Source organism: Nicotiana tomentosiformis, chromosome 8 (genome assembly GCF_000390325.3).
Source record: "Nicotiana tomentosiformis chromosome 8, ASM39032v3, whole genome shotgun sequence".
In the NCBI taxonomy this organism is placed as follows: Eukaryota; Viridiplantae; Streptophyta; class Magnoliopsida; order Solanales; family Solanaceae; genus Nicotiana; species Nicotiana tomentosiformis.
The window spans coordinates 21,518,654-21,527,395 of record NC_090819.1 but is presented as its reverse complement, the minus strand read 5'-3'; the positions used below and the strand labels follow the sequence as shown (position 1 = coordinate 21,527,395).

Here is an 8,742-nt window from a genome sequence, read left to right as displayed (position 1 = left end):
ATACGTATTTCGGGAGATCCCCCAGCACTGCATATTTACTTTGGGACTATGGACGTATTCCGGGAGATCCCCCTGTACTGCATATTCATTCGGAACTACGGGACGGTATCCCGAGAGATTCCCCATTGTGTTTACCTTGTTGTGAGCCGAGGGATCCCTTAACTGTTAAAATTTCGAGAATTACTTTAAGTGTGTTACCGTAAATTTTACTTATATATTTTACTGTTTAATTTATTATATTTACTCCGGTAGGGCCTTGACCTGACCTCGTCACTACTCGACTAAGGTTAGACTTGGCACTTACTAGGTACTATTGTGGTGTACTCATGCCCTTTCCTGCACATGTTTTCGTGTGCAGATCCAGGTGCGAGCTATCAGCCTCGGGGTTAGTGCGTGCTGCTGATTCTAGGAGACTTCAAGGTACTTCTGCTTGCGTCCGCAGATCTTCGGAGTCCCCTTCTATTCCCTCACCTAGAGACTTTCTTTATTATCTTCAGCCTTTTGTATAGATCTACATAGATTATAGCAGCTTGTGACTTAGTAATATTCTGGGTCTTGAGAAATTATTTTGTATATGCTGAGTGGTACTATTCTTGGGTATTCACAATATGCTGTTTATCTTTAAAATGTTGTGTTTTCTTTACATTTTTCATAATATTAGGCTTACCTAGTCATAAAGACTAGGTACCATCACGACACCTTACAGAGGGTTAATTTGGGTCGTGACAATTTGGTATCAGAGCACTAGGTTCATAGGAGTGGCGAGTCACAAGCCGGTTTATTAGAGTCTCGCGGATCGGTGCGGAGACGTCCGTACTTATTTTTGGGAGGCTATGTAACTGTTAAGAACAATCATATTCCTTTGATTTCCTTGTCGTGCGAGTTATTGACATCAAAATTCTAAAAATCTAATCTATTCTTTCTCACAGATGGTGAGGACCCGTACCGGGAGGACCGACGATCAGGCACCCGGGCCCCCTGGCAGAGCTGCCAGAGGCCAGGGTCGGGGTAGAGGACGACCACGCGGTGCAGCCCGAGCACCTGCAAGAGCTGCGTCAGAGGAGCCCCCAGCAGCTCCAGCTGGAGGGCCAGCACCGGAGATCCATATTGCTACTCCAGCCCTCCAGGAGACTTTAGCTCAGTTCATGAGCATGTTCAGCACCCTGGCTCATGCTGGACTATTTCCGATAGTTCCTGCTACATCTCAGGCCAGGGGAGGGGCACGGACTCCCGCAGCCCGCACTCCTGAGCAGAGGGTCTAGGTTGATCAGGCCCCAGAGTATATTCCTATGCCCCCAGTGGCTCCGCTTTAGAGTGAGACCAAGGTAGCTGCTTCTGAGGCAGAGTAGCTCAGACTTGAGAGGTACAAGAAGTACCACCCACCTACTTTTAGCGGACTAGCTTCAGATGATGCTCTGGGTTTTCTTGAGGAGTGTCATCGTATTCTCCGCACTATGGGCATTGTGGAGACGAGTGGGGTTTCTTTCACCGCTTTCCAGCTGAGGGGAGCAGCATATCAGTGGTGGCGTGCCTATGAGCTGAGTAGTCCTGACGAGGCAGCCTCACTCACTTCTTCTCAGTTTTTAGAGATGTTCTTGCGTGAGTATGTTCCTCAGAGACTCAGGGATGCTTGGCGCGTAGAGTTTGAACAGCTGCGTTAGGGTGCTATGACTGTGTCGGAGTATGCAGTCCGTTTCAGTGACTTAGCTCGCCATGCACCGGATCTGGTTGCTACAGTCAAAGAGAGGGTTCGTCGCTTCATTGAGGGACTCCACCCCAGTATTCAGACCAGTATGGCTAGGGTGTTGGAGATGGACATCACTTATCAACAGGCAGTGAGCATTGCCAGGAGAGTGGAGGGCATGTTCGCCCGAGACAAAGAGAAGAGAGTGGCCAAGAGCTCTCGAGAGACTGGTCATTATTCAGGAGCGCGTGCACCAGCAGCACGCTATGGTAGTTGTTTTGTAAGTCGCCTTGTTCATTCAGCTCTTCCGGCAGCCAGCGATGTTCCAGCTCCTCCTAGACATCAGGAGCCCTATTATGCACCGCTAGTGTCCAGTATTCCTTCTACTCGAGGTGATATTACCGGCCAGTCTAGCAGGCCAGGTCCGAGTAAGTCTCAGCCGTCGCGTACTCCGAGGGGTTGTTTTGAGTGTGGTGACACTTATCACATGGTTAGAGATTACCCCAGATCCAGGAGGGGTGCACCTCTACAGACTTATCAACCTCCACGTGCTCCATAGGGTCCTCCGGCCATTCTTCCAGCCCCAGCTGCCACTCCACCTTCTCAGGCAGCTCGAGGCGGAGGTCGAGGAGGTAGGGGTCGCCCTAGAGGGGGAGGCCAGAACAGGTACTATGCCCTTCCAGCCCGTTCAGAGGCTGTCGCTTCAGATTCAGTCATCACAGGTATCGTCCTGTTTGTCATAGGGATGCATCAGTATTATTTGGGGATATCTCGGGATTCCTTGAGTTCCCTTTTTTATGTATCTACTCCCGTGGGAGATTCTCTTGTTGTAGACCGCGTATATCGGTCGTGTTTGATTTCCCTTAGTGGTTTTGAAATCAGAGCCGATTTGTTATTACTCAGTATGGCAGATTTTGATATTATCTTGGGCATGGACTGGCTGTCGTCCCATTATGCTATTCTTGATTGTCATGCTAAGACCGTGACGCTGGCTATGCTAGGCTTGCCGAGGTTAGAGTGGAGAGGTACCTTAGAGTATACTCACCGCAGGGTCATTTCATTTCTTAAGGCTCAACGAATGGTTGAGAAGGGGTGTGATACGTATTCGGCCTATGTGAGAGATGTCAGTATTGATACCCCTATAGTTGAGTCAGTTCCAGTAGTGAGGGATTTTCCTGGTGTGTTTCGAGCGGATCTTTCGGGTATGCCGACCGATAGAGATATTAATTTCGAAATTGATTTGTTGCCGGGTACTCAACCCATTTCTATTCCTCCCTACCGTATAGCTCCTCCTGAGTTAAAGGAGTTGAAGGAGCACTTGCAGGAGTTGCTTGATAAGGGTTTCATCAGGCCCAGTGTATCACCTTGAGGTGCTCCAGTCTTATTTGTGAAGAAGAAGGATAGTTCTATGCATATATGTATTGATTAACGATAGTTGAACAAGGTTACAGTGAAGAACAAGTATCCTTTACCTTGCATCGATGATTTATTTGATCAGTTACAGGGTGCCAGGGTGTTTTTCAAGATTAATTTGCGTTTCGGCTATCATCAATTGAAGATTCGGGAGCCGGATATCCCGAAAATTGCTTTCAGGACCAGATATGGTCACTACAAGTATCTTGTCATGTCATTTGGGCTGACAAATGCCCCAATAGCCTTTATGCATTTGATGCACAGTGTGTTCCGGCCTTATCTTGATTCATTTGCATTGTGTTTAATGACGACATCCTGGTATATTTCCGGTCTCGGGAGGATCATGAGTAGCACCTAATGACCGTGCTTCAAACCTTGAGGGATAAGATGTTGTATGCAAAATTTTCTAAGTGTGAATTCTGGCTTGATTCAGTGGCATTCTTGGGCCACATAGTATCTTGTGATGGGATCAGGGTAGATCCGAAGAACTGAAAATAGGAGCCTTCAATGCTCTCACCTAACATGACCTACCACCTAATACAACATAGAAAACGAAAGAGAATTAAAAATCCCTAGACTTCTCACTGGTTTTTTTTTCTATCTTCGATTTTGAGTTCATACACTGTTTAAGCTTGAGTTTGGCTTCTTAACGGCTAAACAAATGGCTTTTCTTGGTTTCCTGCTCTGCAGAAGGTCAGTGTACACTGACACTCCTTTTTCTTTCAATAATGTGCATTTATTTAGTGATTATGATATCTTCTCCTTCGTCCATGATGCATGTTGGTAATTACTGGATTACCTATTGTGTTCTCTGTTATGCTTGTTAACTTAAATGCTTATCCTTATGATAATCCTTGATTTCTTTAGTGTTGCAAGTTAATTTGTGACTTAGTTGGATAACACCTTCTATAATGAATGGTAAAAATTCAGTTGAACTCTTATATATTTCCTTGCAATCTCATATTTGTTGTTAGCTTTAAAACCTGACAGTGGGGCCACAAATATGAAGAATTTAGAGTTGTCTTAACAATCTCTTGCCTGCTACCTTTTGTAATTACAGGCAAGATTTGTCTCAAGTCACCTCAAGAACAATTGTTTTGCCTCCAAATGGCCGATCTAAATTTAATGGATCTTTAAATATTAGAATATCTCTAAGAGTTTGATCAAGAGCTTCAAAACAGTATTTATGCATCATTGGTGCCTCATTCCAAATGATTAATTTTGCCTTCACAATCAACTTTGCCAAAGGACTACCTTGTTTTATATTGCATGTTGAATCTTCAGTTGGATTTAGAGGGATCGCAAATCTTGAATGAGCAGTTCGACCTCCTGGTAACAAAAGAGAAGCAATACCACTTAAAGCAACATTTATCACTATATCGCCTTTAGATTGTATGCCAGAAGACAATGTTTTCCAAATAAAAGTTTTGCCAGTTCCTCCATGACCATATAAAAAGAATAACCCTCCTTTATCTTCATTCACTGCAGATATGATTTTATCATAAACAGACTTCTGCTCGAATGTTAATTTCATTAAGAATTGTTGATGTTCTTGTGTCATAGAACGCCTATTAAAGCGCAATTCCTCATTAATTAGTCTGTTGGCACCATCAAATTCTTCTTCATTGTAATATGGTCTTGGCATTGTCGGAAAATCGTTAAAGCTTTTTCCATAACCTTTTAAAATCATGTCCAGCTTTTTCAAGCAACGTTTTTTCAATTCATAATCGGTTAGCTCTGCCTCTGCATGACATAATAATGTTAGAGTTCAAAATAAAATATATACTCATACTTAAAACTCAACCATGTAGTTTCATGTATATGTAATTTGTTTGTATGAGCATACCGATCATTGGTTTAATTTATAAAATAACATATCTAAGCACGGATCTGGAGTACTATTTTTAGTTCTTTTAACTACATGTATTAAAATAAGACAAGAGAAAGCTGCAATTTGTGATGTTGTTTAGAACATATAAGAACAAAATGTAGCGAGAAAAGATTGATATTATAAATTGATCAAATTGACTTTATCAAAAGTTAAAAATAGAGAGTTGTCTTCATCTATCATTCTATAATATTCAACAAAGTAGAATATTATAAAAGTTATCATATATCAACATTTATTTCTCGTTTAATCCATATAGCAGTAAAAAATTATTTTAATATGAAAATTTTATATTCTAATACCTGGGTTACTCAATAATGTTCTTTCTTCGTGGAGAATATCTTCTGACAATAACTGCCACGATGATTGCCAAACAATTTCTGGTCGTGACATTGAATTTGATAACAACAACATGACAAATAACTATCTTAGATAAGATGGCATTCCCCAAGTACTTGCTTCCTTTATAGCATCCACATACTCTTTGTCGTCATCCAACAACCCAAGTGCATAACATGCATCTCTAAAAGTAAGATAGCTCTGATTATTAATTCTTCTAAGTTGTTCATACGAAATTGGACCTTTGATTACATTCAACAACAATCTGAGATAATATATCTCTCCGCTCCCTGGAGTAACAAAGAAAATCCTCCCAATAGAAAATGCAGATTTTATCCTCTTTTCCCATTTTTTTAATTTTTGGTTCCACCAAAATTTAAGAGGGAATTCTGCGTAAGTCAAATCTCTTGCTTCCAAATAAAGTTTGTTTGCCTCAAACCATCCTAAAAACATCGATTCCTTTACAGTTGGTTTATTGGCAACATTATCAATTGGATCATTATCAGAGAAAATGACACTTTGCTCATTTGGAAGATGGAATGATAGTCTTTCCACTGACGGTTCTCTATGGTGAATTGGGAATTTAAATATTCTCCAAGCAGCTTCACATGGGGATATGTAGCGACAATCATAACACATGTTGATTTCATCAACGGTTGATGAACCATTGTCATGAGTACTTTGAGAAAAAGCAGCAGTTGCACGATCATGACCTTTATTAACATACTTAAATAAGTATTTAATGGATCTTGTTTGATTGCACCACTCCACATTGATATGAGCGCCATATTTTAATAATAAGAAGTGATTGTGTGGCACCACATATCTGTTATCCAAATCAATACCATTTTTCATAATTGTTCTACCATTATCTCTTCTTCTATAAATAGGATACCCTTCTTCATCAACCGTTGTTGCGTCAACAAACCTTTTAGGAAAGTGCTTTGTACATCTACCATTCTGCATGCAGGGAGAAGATTTCCTAGCAGAACCACATGGACCATGCATCATTAAATTTTTTACGGCATTGTAATAATTAGGATCACCCACTTCATCTGGTATTTCTGCCGAAATTATTCGATCAATATCTGGCGCAGATGGAAATTTGTTATGCTCATGAAGAAAAAGTAAGATATGAGCATGAGGCAGCCCTTGTTTTTGGAACTCAATGGTATAAATCACTGCATTGGAAATTACGCAAGTTTATTAGGAAAAATAATTATCTGAATCATAGGAAAGAATCATATAAAATCGCCATATTTATTTAAATAAAATTTTAAATATTGTATACCTGCTTTTACTTGTCCAAAAATTTGATTATCTCTCAAATCCTTGATTAAGAGGTCCAATTTAATTTTGAACACCCTACTTAAAATGTCTGGACGATCTTCAGGATTCAAGTTCCTGCTCTCCACAAATCTAGTAATCTCTGGCCACTTAGGATTGCAAGTAAATGTGATAAAAAAATCAGGGTACCCAGCCCATTTGCATATTGCCATAGCATCTTGATAGTTCTAAACCATGTATCGTACACCCCCTGTAAAGCTTGAAGGTAGAATTATCCTTTTACCTTGGGATGAAGGATCGATGTCACCATGCAATATAGCATCTGTTAGGACTTTATAAGAATCAACTCTTAATTGCTTTTGATGAGTCCTTATAAACTTCAACCGAGAAGATTCTATCATTGTATAACCATTAACTAAAAATTGCTGAAATAATCTTCCTGAAGACACAATGGTGGGAACTTCATCTTTTCTTTCCTGAATTCTATAAGCGAAAAATTCTCGCATGCTAACACATTGCCTTCCTCTCGATGATTCTTCACCTTGACTTAAAGGAATGTCCTCTCTGTACCCATCTTCACTATAAGGAAAAAGCAAAGGATATTGTAGACCTAAATATGCAGCATTTAGTTCATTTATCCTTTTTAGTTGTCCAGATTGTGTTTCTATAATGATATCGCGGTCACTTCCAGAAACTTCAAAATCACCAACCACCAAAGCAGCTACTTCTGGTATTGTTGGTAAGTTGTATCTTCTACCATCGGTACCTCTTTTTCCTATTAATCTGAGCTTAACATTGGAGTCTACATTCTCTTGGAATCGATCTCTGACCATCCTAAATGTTTTTGCAAAAACATTATTGTCATCAAGCATTTGTTTCATATCGGAAACAATTTCAGCATGAAGTTTATTAATATTTTGGCCACGACTGAAAAACAAATATATGATATCAATAAAGGTTTCTAAGTTAATTGTTATTTTCATAGTATTATATAATAAAGGTATAAGACTAACCTGATAGCATTGATTCTATTTCTAACTTCATTCTCTGTATCATATATATATAATTGTGCAAATTTTGGAGTAGATCCTTCGGGAGGTAGTAAGCTCCCAATTTGATGATAGTTTTGACCACATAATCTGAATGTTCTTGGCCCTCTTTTCTGGTTGATAGAGACATCAACCTTACCCCCCATTGATGTAAATGAGAAGGTAGAGTTATAACTCCTAATATTTTCTCGAAAATGGCTACTTTTAGCACCTATATTAAAACCATTGCAAAATGATAAATGTGAATATAAGTTGATTTGAACATGTTGATATTAAAAGTTATAATTCCTCTAACCTGATCCAAATAAAAGATGTTCCAAAACTTTAGGAGGCTTCTTAAGATCTGGAAGCTTTATTTTTCCACGATCACAACACATTGTGAAAATAGGTTTTTTTGAGTTGTAATGCTTGCGGATTCTTTCTTCATACCAAAAAAGAGCCCCACACTTTTCGCATTCATATGTAGCATCTCCTATATCCCAGTAATCTATACTTGCAATAGTATATAAAGTGAAAGCCATGAGATTATTGATTTGTTTTATCGAACTGTGTTGTGTGAATAAGGAGTTTTTCATAAGTACCTTCAGTATAAATTTCGCCACATTCAACATCCACCTCTAAGAAAAATAGTAGTTAAATCAATTAATAGGATGGTACGTAGATTTATACATCTATATTTGGCAATATAGATTGTTCTTTAATAATAACAGAAAAGTGCAAAGGTATGGTTGCCATACCTGGATACTCTTCATCATCTTCATATCCTATGTTATTTTGAAACTGCCCTGTTATGTGTAAAATTTATGAGCGTATATTTATCTAAGACTATTACTGCTGCTACCTCTACTCCCCCAATCATCCATAGGCTCTCGTAGAGAAGCTTTCCCTTCATTGCACACTCTACTTAAGGAACTTTAGATTCATATAGCCACATGTAGTATAATGTCAGTATTTAAAGGCAAATCAATATCTCATAGTAACATACGTTGTATGATAGTGTTGTTTATTTCAGCTAAACAAATGGCTTTTCTTGGTTTCCTGCTCTGCAGAAGGTCAGTGTACACTGACACTCCCTTTTCTTT

At 39.4% G+C, this 8,742-nt stretch overlaps 1 pseudogene; it reads right to left on the bottom strand.

Moving 5' to 3' along the window:
* Positions 1-4,022: 4,022 nt before the first annotated feature.
* Positions 4,023-8,181, bottom strand: LOC104111514 (uncharacterized; annotated as a pseudogene).
* Between the last annotated feature and the right edge of the window lie 561 nt (positions 8,182-8,742).